The sequence below is a fragment of the Zonotrichia leucophrys genome, chromosome 2 (genome assembly GCF_028769735.1).
Source record: "Zonotrichia leucophrys gambelii isolate GWCS_2022_RI chromosome 2, RI_Zleu_2.0, whole genome shotgun sequence".
NCBI lineage: Eukaryota > Metazoa > Chordata > Aves > Passeriformes > Passerellidae > Zonotrichia > Zonotrichia leucophrys.
The window spans coordinates 105400267-105414703 of NC_088171.1; positions in this window are offsets into that span (position 1 = coordinate 105400267).

Here is a 14437-nt window from a genome sequence, read left to right on the forward strand (position 1 = left end):
TCAATCAAAAGTTTGGGAGCCAAGCAACTTTGAGCCCGTGTCTTTCAGCTAAATCTTTGAAATGGGTGAATTGCAGGGCAAAGTTCTAAGGAGAGATGACACACTGGTCTTGAGAGTTGACACACAGACTCTTGTACAAACAGGCTGCAAAAGTCACGTAGGAATCGTTTTCTTAAGAAATAAGGCTAACAATGCAATAGCCTGGGTGGAGAATGATATCAGGGAAGCTGGATTTGGCTTCCTGATTCTGAGACTCAGCCTGTGCAGTCCCATAAATAATGTTGCTGACAGGCAGTTTTAAGTTGCACAACAAATGGACCAAGGCAGGGCTACATGATGGAGCAGAGCAAAGCACATCTCTGCTTTCCTGCTTTTCAGATCCTTGCTGCCTCCTTCTCCCCTTCTCTTGCACAACCAAGTGTAAAGAAGAGATCTGCACTAACAGGATTCTCCTTTCCTGAAGGGAAAATAACCCCTGATGGTTATTGTGTACCCCCAGATCTCCTCATGTGAAATGGAGCTGGCTTGTGTGAATGGATCTCAGTGTTGAACCCCTCTCATCTACAGCGAGCTCTGGTGCTGGTCTGGGTCTGGTTCTTGTGTATGGTTTGGTTCTGGTACATGCATCTGAAATTTCACATGCTCAAGGTGGTACACGATGTCTGCTTGCAAATTCTGAAGAATAGACAATAAAGTAGTGGAGGCACCAACCACTCAAATGGGGAAGATTAGAAAGGAGGGAGTATGCTGGTGAAGCAAAGTTCATGGCACATGGGCTCTTTGCAAAAAGCTAGAAACTAGGAGAAATTGTCTTAGGGTTTTATTATATTCCATCTTCCTGAAACCTCCTCTGTGATGTGAAATGAAGCTGTTTTGGCATTGGAATCTTGTCACTCTTCAGATATTCTAATTATCTGCCCTAACAGGAGCCTGGTTTCCTAGTTCACTGTTTCTTTTTCCTCCCTTGAGACTATTTCTGGCATGCATTTCTACATCATTATGTGAACACAGAGTGCAAAAAATGTCTTTAATGTTTCAGCAAGACTGTACCTTGCTTATCAAGTGAATACAAATGTGTAAATGGGTAAGAAAATCTGCTGTCTTTTTCACCCACCCTTTTACCCTTCAGGATCAACTTGAAAAGAGCTTTGTAACATACATGAAAAAAATTCTGATTTCCTCTCCCTTTTGCACTTCCTTACCTGACACACCTGATGTGAAGCATTGCTTTCTGATACATTTATCTGCTCTCCTCCATTTGGAGCCAAGTTGTCACTGATTGTGATGGATAGAGAAAGGGAGGGAATGAGGTTCCTCACAGAATTCATCACTAAGAGGCAAATGAGAAATACTGAAGCTGTCTTGAAGTTAGATTTTAAATGTCAGGCAAATTTTGAAAAGACCAAGTAAAACTTACTGGGATATTGTAATTAATCTTGGGAAATTTCAAGGAATACTTTCAATGAAGCTGAAAAATAGTGGCAATGCCCAGAATATTGCTTATATATGGAGCCTCTCATACAACAAATACAGCCTCCTGACTCTGCAGAGAAAATTAAAGAATGGTGGTATGGGTAGATAAGCAGAGACCCTGAGGGATTTGCAAGATGGCCACAAAAAAAAGAGGCCAGGGATGGTCTCAAAGAGGAGGCAGGAAAGCAGGGTTGCTGTGGGAGCAAGGGGACAGCAGGGCAGAGGAGGGCAGGCACAAAGGTCTCACCAGGTACCCCTGGGAGGGTTGGCCCTGCCAAAACTGCTGCTCTGGTGGCTGTAGCAGAAGCAGCAGTGAGTCTGTCTGTCCTGAGCAGTGACCCAGGCAAGGGAAGCACCCAGGTCACTGTCATTTTCCCATGGAGATGCTCTGCCCCAGTAGATCTCCATTTGCTGTCTGCTGCTCTCCCTGGCACTGGAAGAGAGCTCTCCACATCTGCTTTGCCTTTGCTCTGTTGGGTTGTGCTAAATCAAAAGCCAGCCCCTCAATGTGTGTGTAAAAGATGCCCAAACACCCATTTTTTAACTCCCAAGTGGGCTTTGCAGCTTCTCTGCGGTCCCTGCCCTTCTTTACAAGTATGTGCTGAACTACACTGTGTCCACAAAGACAACCATGCCAGTTTAGCAAAGATAATTAAAATTTTATTGAAAACATACACCAGGAAGAACGTCTGCTTAAAAACTGCCTCCCTGCATGTAACTATAGGCTCTACCTTTTTGTTTTCAGCTCAGGAATAAAAAAACCACACAGCTAGGATTTACAAGGAATGCTTGTTAAGAAAAAGCAGTTTCAAAGAAGAGTCTGAACTGAGAGATGCAAAATTACTGGTGGAGACCTGAAGCAGGTTGGAGCTGCAAATAAGCTGTCCCTTCGTGTTCAGTAATTTCACTCCTGGCAGCTGCTTCAGCTACAGCTGATTCCCTGTTCTTCCCTGCCCTGCCCAAGAGCTGTGTAGGTGTATACATACACTAATGTCAAAGGAAAAAAAAAGAAGGATGAAAAATACTTTGTTCTTAATGCGAAAGTATCCATCTCACAAGGTTTAAAATGGAGATCTTTTTTCCTCACAAAATGGAAACCCTTTAAAATGTAGATATGTGTAAAAAAGCCTTCCAAAAAACCTTTGAAGATCAAATTAGCTGGTTCTGTGGCATCTCACCAGGCTGTGGAATTTATGAAACCACATTCCTCGGATTCTAAAACACTGGCCATCCCGCTGCTCTTTCAAATAATGTTGATTTTGATGACTAGTCTCTCTGAGAGCCAGCACAGTTGTCTAATTGTAAGTAAATAATCTCAGAACAAATCCATGTTTGACATACTAGCATTTACTGTTTTGCAAAACGGATTTACTTCAAGGATATTGAAAAATTCCATTGGTGTTTAAGGGGAGTAGCAACTGTGACCCTCTATAAATTAAAATGCTTGACCCTGCTATATGATATAGAAGATCCAAAGTATTTCACAGGTCCAGGTCAGTGGAGGCAGAAAACAAGCCCTGCTCCTGAAGGTGCGGTATTGTGTTCACACAAACATCTGCCAGCACCATGAAAGTTTACAAGGGTGAGGTATTTCAAACTCAGCCTCTTAGGCTCATGTGCAGACCCCCATACCTTCTTTGGCAATGTCTAAGGTCGATTTTAAAGGTCTACCCTTAGAGATCATGTTGCTAGGAAAGGACGTGCTGGCCACGCTCAGAGCTGCTGTGAAGGGCTAAAGGGGGACGGTGGTGCCACTGTGGTGTCAAAGCTCAAGAGCCTCACGAGTCCTGTGGCCCACCTACAACCTGAGGCTGCCAAATCCTAGCATCCTCTATATTCAAGGGAAGACAAAGCCATGAAATCTAGTCTAAAAGCCTGGAATGGTCAGCTTGAGTGTCACCCACCACTCTTCTTCTGAGACCCTTTCAGGGCAGGCTGGGATAGCACAGGGACTTGAGCACCAATGCCCCACTGCTCCTGAATGCAATGCCATAGTGGTAGCTGTAGTGGTGGCACTACCACAAGTGCCTGTAGAGAAGGGTTTTCTTGGCTGAGATGTCACAAGTCTCCTTCTCTATCCATACAAGCCAGGACCTGGCAACCTGGCATATGAGCAAGCTCTGAAGAGCTCATCATGATCTTGGGTGATGACACAACAGCGGCACCATGGGCACAGCAGACTGCATGGCCTGTGGTGCCTGGGAGCCCCAGCCCTGCCAGCTCGGAGCCTTGCCCAGAGCTAAAATCTTCCAGGACAAGGCAGATGATGAGGAGAATCTGAAGTGCAGGATCACCCCCAGGAATTACACACCCACATGCATATATTGAATATTGTGGCCAGAAATTGGAAGGATGCTGGACTGAATATCCATCTTTCATTCTTTGATTGAGCATAAGAAGCCACATGGTGTGTTGGGGGCTTTTCCATCACCAGTATGAAGATACAGATCTAAATCTCCCTTTGTGGAATTCTTTAAGAGCTGATATTTATGATGTCATCATTGTAGTTGCTATTTTCATTTGCATCAGCATTGCTTATTGTAGCTCTTGTTTAATATAGCTATGGAAAAATGCATCCTTTTTAGCACAGCCACTGTAATATCACAGTCACTGTCTAACCTGCTTGAAAAGGGGTGCAGAGCTCCTTACAAGTTCCAGTGATTCCACAGCACAATACCCCGTTAAACCTGTGAGCCTTATTGAGGCCCAAACCAAATTCTGAGCGTGATGCAGAATTCCCAAAGATGTACGCTTTGGCTTGTTAGGTGTAAGCTGATGTTTGAGGTTTTTTAAGAAGAACACTTTCCAGGTTCTCCCAGTCTGTCACTGTGCTGAATTCAATGTGCCTTGTACCATTAAGTGTTATAAGACAAAAAGGTGACAGATCAAGAGCAATCAGGTTTTCATATCTTATTTTTTACATGGCTGAATACTTCTTTTTACTGTGTGTTTGGTGTACAAGGAGTGAAAAGTTTTAGCCTGTGACATATTTTAGTTCTAACCCCTTTAATATTCCCATTATAATGAAGAGACAAAAATGGCTTATTGTGAACTAATTTAATAGAAATATTCATAAGAAACAACAAAAATATTCTGTGACTAATGAAAGCATTCAAATTAGCTATCCAGTTGTCTAAAAGGTCCTGCTAATAAAAAGTTTGTATTTGTCTGAAAAGTTAAAATGTTGAAGTAGTCAGTATGATGGAAGTGCACAAAGTTTTGTTTAAATTTTTGGCTCCTACAGGGAAAACTGTCTCTTTGGATTTGTGTGCATCTGTTTCTGTCTGAAACTAAAATCCAAAGAATAAGGAGCTGGAACAGTTTTTGGTGTTGATTCAAGTGGTGCATGAGAATTCAGGTCAGTTTTCTTACTGGATCAGTACCAATTTGACTATTTCCAGTCAAAGAAGTTATGATACTTGTTCTTAAAATGTTCTTGAATGGGACTGCATAAAAAACTCCAGCATGTCAAGCCAGTTCTTCTGGACTTGTGTGCTGCTCATGGGCAGATCACTCATAAATGCTGCTAACAAATTTGCCCTTTGTGACCTCATGCTGTGAAGTTACCTCAATAATTAAAAGAGTTCCTATATCAAATAACAAAGTCCCTTTTGGACAGTGGAATGTGTAATGTTTGTAGATTTTCCTCTCCAGTAAGCTGTCAACATTTTCAAAGAAAAACAGGAAGATGTCTAGCAGGGAGATCACAAGGTAGAGAGCCAGGAGGTCTAGGTTTATTCCTGGCCCTGCCACCATCACATTACATGATGCACAGCTCCTCTCTGCTTTGTTTTCATTATTTCCCACACAACAGTGCTGTTCCTGATGGACTCTGGGCTCCTGGTGCTGGGGGAGCATTGGGGAAGCTCTGGTAGCAGAAGATGTTCACAGAGCTCCTGGGCACATACAGCAATGTGAATTTTCAGAAAACATCAACTGCCTCTGAAAAAAAACCCTGTACATTTTTTTGTCTCTCTGAAAAGTTCAGCAGCTTTGTAGGGAATATTAACCTCTTTCCCATGAATACATGTATTGGCCACGAAGGTGCCATTATAATAGTTGTCATTTAATCCAATGTTTGTCTTAAGCAATAAATTTTCAGCAACAATCCAATAATATTTCCCTGGGATCCCAAATGGCTTCTTTTTTTTTTTTTCTTTTCTTCTTTTTGAGGCTGAATTAACAGTTACGTAATATAAGGAGGGTTTTTTTTTTTTTTGCTTTTGCTTCATAAATGAATTTTTGTTAGGCACAGTGGAAAAAGAACACCATATAACAATTCAAAATGAAGCCATCTGGCTTTGTGTCCATCTAACAATGTTAACAAATATCCCACATCTAAAGGAAACAAGAAGCACTATTTCTGTGCCGTGTTCATTTACTGCACTTTGAAGGAGCACAACACAAAGATGCATTTATTAAACCAAGCATACATCTTCCTTTTCCTTTTCTGTGGCATTTCATTACTTCTTTGCCTGTGTTTCAGTGATCTTGGCTCCACTGTGGTGCACCTTGAAAAATCAGAAACAAATTCTCAAAGCCATGATCTTGCTGTTCCACTCAGTGTGGGCTCATACCTTGCAGCCCAGCAGAAGGCAGGTTATCCAGCTGGGACTGCAGATAAACTGCTCCACACAAAGGGAAAACAGAAGACAACTGCAGTTATCACCGGGATTCAGCCCTTAAGTCACTTCAGAGTAACTCATTGGCTTGTCCCGTAATGGGTTTTTGCTTGTGAGTGTATTGGATGATGCAAGATAAATATGAAAAATGAAACTATTAGAAATGTCTCCCTGCTTGTTGGCATTTTGATATTGCTTGTGGGAAGAAAAAGAAAAGAGCAGAAGGGATTTCAAGCTTAGATTCATGCTACTGGGAAAGTCTTACAATTAATCTACACCCAGTCTTCCTTAATGTGTGGTCTCCAACACATCAGAAGGGACACTGTGAAATGATTGCGAAAAAAATTAAAAAGCACACACGCACACATATTCCCACAGATTCAAACAAGCAGGCAGGAAAAGCAGGAGAAAATAAAACTAAAAATATAAAACTAAATAAAAATCCTCTATGGAGTCTAGCCTTAGTATTTGACCATAATGAAAACTCCCTTGGCAAGGTGATTTTTTTCCTTCCCCCACCCATTAGGTGGTACTTCAGTGAGGAGGAGTGGTAACACTGGCAAACACCTTTAGTGAAGGCACAAATTTCACCAATGAATGGAGTTTGTGCTCACACAGCAAAAGGACTTCACAGTAAAAACCTCACCAATAGACACAGAGTTTGTATGGACAAGCCTGTCAGTTTGGGAGTGTTTATTTTAACGCTCCTTTCTGTAAAGCCATAGGCCAACACAATGGCTCTGGCCCTCCCACCACAAGGAGGTAGGACAGATTTGATGAAACAGCTCTGTTTGGAAGTGAAGATGGACGTCTCTGTTGATGCAACTTATTTAGTTAAGAGCAAATTGCATCTCTCTTGGATTGTCCTCCAGAAGCTGGTCCCTGTCTGGTATATTATACAAGGAACTCTCCCTCTTGGGGGCACAGAAAATATGGGCAATGGCCAAGGTCTTGTGCTGCTGCAGATCCCTTCAGGTGCCAGGTAGAGGAAAACTCAAAAGAGCTCCTGCAGGGCAGCTGTCTTGGTCTCTGCACCTCTTCAGGCCAGGACAAGCACAGCTGAGTAGGCAAATCCATAGGATGGCCGAGCTTTAAGTGAGATAAATAAATAAATTAGCTAATTAAATGTTGATATCATTAACTCCTAATTTTTATATAGCACCCAAAAATTATCATTTGAGCCTCTCAAAAGATGACAAGAGTTTGGCATATTCATTAGAAATTGTATTATGTTTTTTCTGTTTCTAAAAAAAAAGAATTCCAAGGAGCCTCTTGCCTTCCAAGAGAGGAGCTGGGGCAGGCACTAGCAGTGGTGGGACTCCAGCAGATGTGAGTGGGCTCTGCAGCAGGGTATGGGCTCTTTTCCTCAAAGTCCTGATCTTTGCATGCACACACACATGCTCAGCTAATGCAACTCTGCTGATACTATCAACAGCTTTTCTTCTTCTTTTTCATGACCATGTGTGGTTTTGACTTATTTATTCCAAAACTGTGCAGCTAAGTCTGCCCAGCTATCTAAAATTAAAGATCTTAGTTTGCTTTCCCTTTTTTTTTCCTTCCTTTCTTCTTTTAATGTGGTTTCATTACAAACTGTCCTCCTTTCTGCTGTTATGACTGAAAGGAGCTCATGTAGGTGTCCTAAGACAGGGGAGAAGAGTTCAGAAATCCTGTGTGGTGTCAGCTTCACATAGGGGAATGTGTCTGAGAGAGCATTTAAATCTTCTGTGTCCATGCTGAAGACTTTCTGTTTTTCCTGGTGACACAAGTGTTTTCTTTGCCATTAGCTCACCATGTGGGAATCAATGTTTTAGCATGCATAACAGCACGGCAAAAGTTTAGAATATGCTACAAAGCTTAATGACAAAAATATGTGTAGAATTAAATAAATCAAAATCTTGCTTTTGGACTGGGTTCTGTGGGTGGAAGGTTGTTCTTATATTTCATTTTTAAGCCTTCATTCATTCCTGCAATAGAATGCTATCTGTTTTGTTTTTAATTTGGTCAACTTCACACAGTTTTTCACATGCCACAGATATAGGATACCTCTTTACTGTCTTGTTTCTTTATCCAATATATTTTTTAAAAGTATGTGATGTTTACAGTTTGACCAAAAGTAATGACTTTTACTCATCTCGGAGGGCTTAGCACCAGGGGCCTCATCAAATGAGTGTCTCTTGATTACAAAGCCAAGCATTTAGGCTCAAAGAGATGATTCTTTCTAGCATAAACTCACAAAAATATGTCTTGCTGAGACCTCTCAATATGATGTAATATAAAAAATATATATAAACACAGGAATTATTCAGAGAGGTTTTGCAATCTTGACAAATGACCCATTAAAAGATGGATCTTTTCCCTGAAAGGGAAAGTTATTCTTAGCATCAGAATAGAGCCACTTTCAAAGTAAAATAAGTGAAAGGGCGTTGTATCTGTTCATAAGTAGTTCAATTTTGTACAGACCTTGAGAAAATTGCAAACAAAAAATAAGTCTGTTGAATTTTGCATCAACATGTAGAGAACTGCAGTATAAACCTTAGGAGTGTTACAAGTGGAGCAGGAGTGGAAAAGTCAGGGTGGGCATCCACCCAAAGAAGCAGCAGGGGAAGGTTTATGAGTGCAATATCTGCTGACAGTACCTGGATTGGTGGCACATGAAGAACCCATGGACTGCGTGCAGCTTCCCAGGACACCCAGACTGGGAGACACGGAGGTGCCCAGGCTGAATAATGATGACCTGATTTCTAGATGGTATGAAAGAGGCACATATAAATCACATCACTGCTACCAAGCTAAGGACAAACCAGGACATGTGGGGAGGACTTCACAGGGGGCATTCTTTGTCCCACCTGCCAAGGAGTCCCAGGCAGACTGTCTGGGTACTCATATCTGGATGCCTGAATGCATTTATTTGGGTATATACCCCTCCTGGTGTTTGTCAGCATATGGGCACAAGAGTGTGAATGAAATTTACTCCATTTTACCAATAAAATACCTTTCCCTCTCTAAAGTGATCTTTGATAGATCAAAGTAGCATAGTGTTGCAACATTATTTCTTACAGATGTATGGGGAATTCCGGCTTTCAAAGAACTTTGTGTGTTGTTATGATCAGCGATTGTTCTGCTGCCTGCTTGCAGTGAGAGCACAGGCAGGTTCTAGCACAATTTGCCTCTAATAGTATAAAATAGGAGTTACACATCCAAACCCATCAGAAGTTTGTTTAACTGGATTGGTTTTGCACGGCTTTCCTTTCTGCCAATAAAATAAATAAATTAAAATGGTAATCTTCTCAACGTGCAGTGAAATCCTGACTCTGCTGAAGCCAGTGGCACGTATCCTATTGATTTTCCAAGTTTTCAGCGATGACTTCTGGTCTTCCAAGCTGTTGAATGTGAAAGCTGAAGGCAAAGGACATCTGTAAAGGTTCCTCCTTACCAGTCTCTCTAGAGCTAGCACCATCAGAAAGAGCAAAAGCAGTAGGATATTCTAAAATGAGTATATCCAATGATCATTTGAAGTTCAAGCAGATATTTAATAGCTTTTAAAGAACTAAACAATACCCACTCCTGTATGAGATGAAAAGTAAATGGCATCTTTCCCATTAACGCTAATGGCAGCTTGCTCCATCTCTCAGGAAACAAGCAGCAATATTTGCATCTACGCCTGCACATGTCCTTGAAATGCGTTCATTTCCTTCCTATGCAAGTTTTAATAAACTACCATCCTGTCTTAGAACAGTACCTAAAACACAGGCTGACATTTTCATCAAAATATTTGCCAATGCAGTAGTGCTCTCTTCATCAAAATGTGAAACATTTTAAAATATGTTGATACAAATCAACTCCACCCCAAAATCTTTCAGCACAAATGTTTCAAGAAAAGCACTATTTCAAGAAAATAGATTTCAGCATACATTATGAAAATTTTATTTCAGCATTCTGAAATTATGTTTCTATTTGTCTTGTGTTAATTTTAAAATAAATTTTATAACTTATGGCAATTTATACAATACTGCAGTTAGCAGATGACAACATAGCACAATGCAATAAAAACTATCATCACAGCTGAAATATTTTATTCCCTTCCTGGGTTTTACTATCTTTTAAAATCATTACTGTGTGCTGCTTTCTATCACTGAATGAAACTTCTTTCCTTGATCACAGTGTCTCCTGTTTTTTGCGAAGATCTGGTATGTCACTCCTATCCAAGTATTTCCTGTTTGTTTTGGAACTAAAGAGTCTGATAAATTCTTTCAACACAACAGAAACTGGAGACAGCTACATCGAGAAGATAAAATGCTTTAATGTGCAATAAACAGAAGCCAGACTTTAAAATTATTTAAAGTAATATAATGAAATATAGCTGCTCTGAAGTCATAAACTGATTTCAAAGCAATGAAAGTGGCAAAAAGTAATATCAAAATGTAAAAACACAAAAAAATAAATACAGCAAACATTTAAAAGTCTTTAACCCAGAATTTCAAAATCCTACTCATAATTTACAGTGTTCTAAGTAGAGAGAATTTTTTTAAATTTTTTTTTGCACTGTGGAGTGTAGGAAAAATAAGTTCAAATGTCATTTCTCCTTTAATTCAGAATAAAAACAATTTTTCAACTGCAAAATTTCCTGAGCACATATATCCCATATTTTGATCAGGACTGATACTTAGACTGACAAGTTAAAAGAAAATTCCTCTTTCCAAAAAGTGCCACATGTTATAGAACAGCATGAGCCCGAGCGAGCATTTAATCAAAACTGTTTAAATTTGGAGTGGTATTCATAAACCATGAAGGAATTCAGTCATTGTTCCAATATCAATCCATATATCATCACCATGTACAGTGTAAGACTGTATATAGTTTTCTTATTAGCCAGAAATGCTGCCCATCAGCATAACCAGGAAGCACAAGTCCAAGTAAAGCTGTGCAATTATATACAAACCATTTCAGCTCATCCTTGCCAAGAAAAGAACATTCACAGAAGTGTTGTCTGCATGAACAATTGATGCCTGCAGAAGGCTGAGAGCATCAAACCATGCATGAGGCTCTTCACCTGCAACACTTGGTGATACAGGGGTCTACAACTGAGTGAACACTTCTGAATGTATCCTTTGTAACCATGTTTTGCCTACAGAATGAACTTGCCATAAAACAAGCAACAGAGACTCTAATGTATAATTTAGAATTTACTTTTGTAAAGAATCACTCAGGTTGGAAAAGACCTCCAAGATCATCGAGTCCAGCCGTTAACCCAGCACTGCCAAGTCCACCACTAACCCACGTCCCCAAGAGCCACATCAACACAACTTTTAAACACCTTCAGGGATGGAGATTCCACCAATTCCCTGGGTTTAAAATGTGACAAAACAATCCACTCAATAGGGCTCACCTGGACTCATACAGGTTATGAACTTTCAGCTTTCTCCTTCATTCTTTGCAATTATTAGTTGCAGTTTTATTTCAGAAGACTCTTAAAATTCAAAGTTTTGGTAAAAGCAATCCATTACAAGAACTGCCACCACCCTGAAAAAAGCTTCCAGTGGTATAAAATGCTGCTGCCTACTTAGTTAGCAGAGCAGATCATGTCCCAAGGTTTCATTCCTCACATTTCAATTCCACCATAAAAGAAATGCAATTCAAGTTTTCTTCTCTGGTGACCAGATTCCCGGATAGCTATGGGAGTAGATGAATTAATCTCCTGCATTATCACCTTCTACAGCAATTGTTTTTCTGGGGCAACTACCAAAGTCAGAAAAGACGCTCCAAAGTGCAGCAAATGAAGGGCTCACAGAAGCACTCTGCTTCCAACTGGATGAAAGAAGCTTGAGCGTGGCCATGCCATTTAACGCAGGACCATGTATTGTACCTCCTATCAGTGAAGAATTTTCATATTTCATGGATTCAAAGTTGAATTGGGACTGGAATACATTTGAGAGGACATAATGAGGGTTATAGACTTCATATTTTCCCAAATAACTTATGCAAATTTCTTGTTTGTGCTTTATCTTAGCCCCAGTAATTCACCACAGGCATGAGGGGAGGATGATAAAGAAGACCACAGAGCTGGAGCACCTCTGCTGTGAGGACAGGCTGATCTGGGGTTGCTCAGCCTGGAGAAGAGAAGGCTCTGGGAAGACCTCATAGCAGCCTTCCAGTGCCTGAAGGGGGCTACAGGAGAGATGGAGAGGGACTTTCTACATGCACATGTAGTGATAGGACAAAGGGAATGCTTTTAAACTGACAGAGGGTAAGTTTACATTAGGTATTAGGAATAAATTCTTTACTGTGAGGGTGGTGAGGTGAGGTGGGAACAGCTTGCCCAGAGAAGCTGTGCATGTCCCATCCCTGGAAGTGTTCAAGGCCAGGTTGGATGGGGCTTTGGGCAGCCTGGTCCAGTGGAAGATGTCCCTGACCATGACTGGAGGGTTGGAAAGGGATGATCTTTGATGTCCCCTGCAACCCCGACCATTCTATGAGTCTATGACTCTTATGTTGAACACTTCTGACATTAGAGGCTGCACTTTCACATCCCTTTTCTTCACCCCAAGGCTGCAAAGAGGTTAGGAAGAGTTACCAGAAAACTCTCTTAGTCACAAGGAGATCATTCCCTGTAGGAGGGGGAAGTGAGAGGTGGCTGCAGTCACGGCCAAGGCTCTGCTAGCCGAGTCTGGTTTCTGGCAGCAGCTCAGCCAGCCTCTCTGAGGCAAGGTAATGCTTGTTCCTGCAGCCAGCAAAGGCAGCCAGTTCTCACCCTCATCCCGAGGCACTGAGCTGCTGCTGCTGCTGAATCAGGGCTGCACAAAGGCGAACGAGCCCAACGGGAAAGGGCAGGGAAATGGAGACAGCTCACATTCATAAAATGAGAAACACAGAGTTAGAGGAATTACAGAAACTATAAAAATCCTCTCCGCTTTGGAACGTCCTTCTACCAGCAAAGCCTGAGAAGTCCTTTCCCCACAGTAATTCCTCTTCTGTGTCATCCAAACCTCAAATTCCTCTCTGGAAATGAATGTGGATGGAACTATATTTCCCTGTGGTTGTTGCTGAATGACTCAAAACTTTTCCCTCCCTTTTCCTGTGAGACCAAGGGGCCACATCAACCAGAAGCAAAATTTTGCACTCTGCATTTTAGTTCTGTGAAAAAAGTAGTATCTGGGTCAAAAGAACAGGAAAATTGGTTACAAGTTCAGGTTTCTTTAATTGCAAGCACAAATATTATCAATATGTAAAATGAAAGATAATAACATAAAGTTAGGCTGCTTGGTTGGGTCAATGGAGGCTTGCAGGGGTGGACAGAAAGTGGCTCCAGATGTCCTGCCTTTAGGACAACATACACTACTGCTCCTATGAGCTGGGCCAAGGCAAACTGCCTCAAAGCATCCTTGCTTGCCACAAACACCCCATTCCTGGCCATATCTCCAGCAGGTTCTTCTTGGGACTTGTCTGGAAAGGTCAAGGGAGAGAAGACCACTGCCAGGAGCAGCTTGTACTCTCCATTGGTGAATGCAGCAGCACCAGCAGCTGCAAGGCTGAGCAATGGCTTCTGTGCCTTGGTCTTCAGCAAAAAGGTGTCTCAGACCTTTTTGCCTAGAAGTGATGGTCAGGGAGAGAGAAACTAAAAAAAAAAAAAAAAAAAGGAAAAATAACTGAGTCAGAGGTTCGTGGGGAAACTTTGATCTATGTCGATGGAACTAGATAGGGTTTGTGCAAGGGTTCCAAAAGGTTCAAAGGATAGTGGTTAATGATTCCTGCCACCTTGTCTGGTGACTAGTTACAAGCAAGATCTGTCCTGTCTTATACCTTTATTCCTGATCTGAAGGAGGGGATGGGGTGCACTTTATTAAATCTGCAGATGAAACAAAATTGGGGAGTGCATTCACTGTGCTAGGAAGCAGCCCTGGATCTAGGCAGGCTGGAGGACTGGGCCAACAGAAATGTTTTGAAGAGCAAGTTCAATTTTCTGCTCCTGGGATGGACTAACTTACTGGAATGGGGGCTGGGAGCATGGGGAGCAGTTCCACAGGAAGGACAGCAAGCTGAGCATGAAGCAGAAGTGCAGCCCAGCAGGTGACAGCAGCTTCCTGCTGGGAGGCTGGCGAGGAGATGGAGCTGGGCTCTACACAGTGCTCCACGCTGGGGGGATGAGAGACAAGCACGCATTGACACAAGGGAGGTTCAGACACAACACAAGAAGAAACTTGCTCAGCCTGAGTGATCAGTCCCACCCAGGCAGGGGTGCAGGCTGCCCAGAGAGGCTGTGCAGTCTCTGCCTTTGGAGCTTCCAAGATCCAAATGGGAAAAGCACTGAGCAACCTGGTCTGGTCTCACAGCTGACCCTACTTGGA